The following is a 707-nucleotide window of genomic DNA, read 5'->3' as shown; positions in this document are numbered from 1 at the left end:
AAATCCTAGAATCAAGAATTTTACAAAATATAAATGGAATAGTTTCTGGATCCGAATGTGACTAGTTTTAGGAAGGGTCCGAGTATAAAGAGTCGGGCCATGAGCTATTTACTGAGGGGGGGAAAGGGTGGGAGGGAGAGGCAGTGGGAGGGCCCTTTTGGTACGGGAAAGGGGGGTTAAATGTGGAATAGGGGGCTAAAAGGGGAGGAAAGGTTAAAGGGGAGGGGGAGAAAAAGGGAGAAAAGAGTGAGTAGGGGGACCAAAGGGGAAGGATCTAGAAGGGGGAAGGGATGAGAGGGAGATGGAGCTTAAACAAAGGAAGAAAAGGGGGGAAGAAGAGTAGAGATAGGAAAAGGGAAAAGAATGAGGCGAGGAGAAGCGTAGGGGAAGGAAAAGGAAAGGGAGGGAGGAAAAGATGTAAAGTGGGGGGAAAGAAAGGAGAGAGGGATGTAAAAGGGATGAATGGAAGAGGGAGGGAGGGGTTTTGAAAAAGGTGGCGCAGAGGAGGGAAAGGGAGAGGGACGGATGTAAAGAAGGGAAAGGAAGGGGAAAAGAAGAGGAATGGGATAGGAGAGGATGAAAAAAGAGGGATATTGAGGGGGGGCGCAGAGGAAGGAAAGGGATAGGAGGAAGGGGAGGCGCATACCAGATAAAGGGAGGGAGGTTAGGTGCAGGGGAAAGGAAAGGGAGGGGGAAGGAGGTGGAAG

This window comes from Penaeus monodon, chromosome 15, assembly GCF_015228065.2.
Source record: "Penaeus monodon isolate SGIC_2016 chromosome 15, NSTDA_Pmon_1, whole genome shotgun sequence".
In the NCBI taxonomy this organism is placed as follows: domain Eukaryota; kingdom Metazoa; phylum Arthropoda; class Malacostraca; order Decapoda; family Penaeidae; genus Penaeus; species Penaeus monodon.
This window is presented reverse-complemented; position numbering follows the sequence as displayed.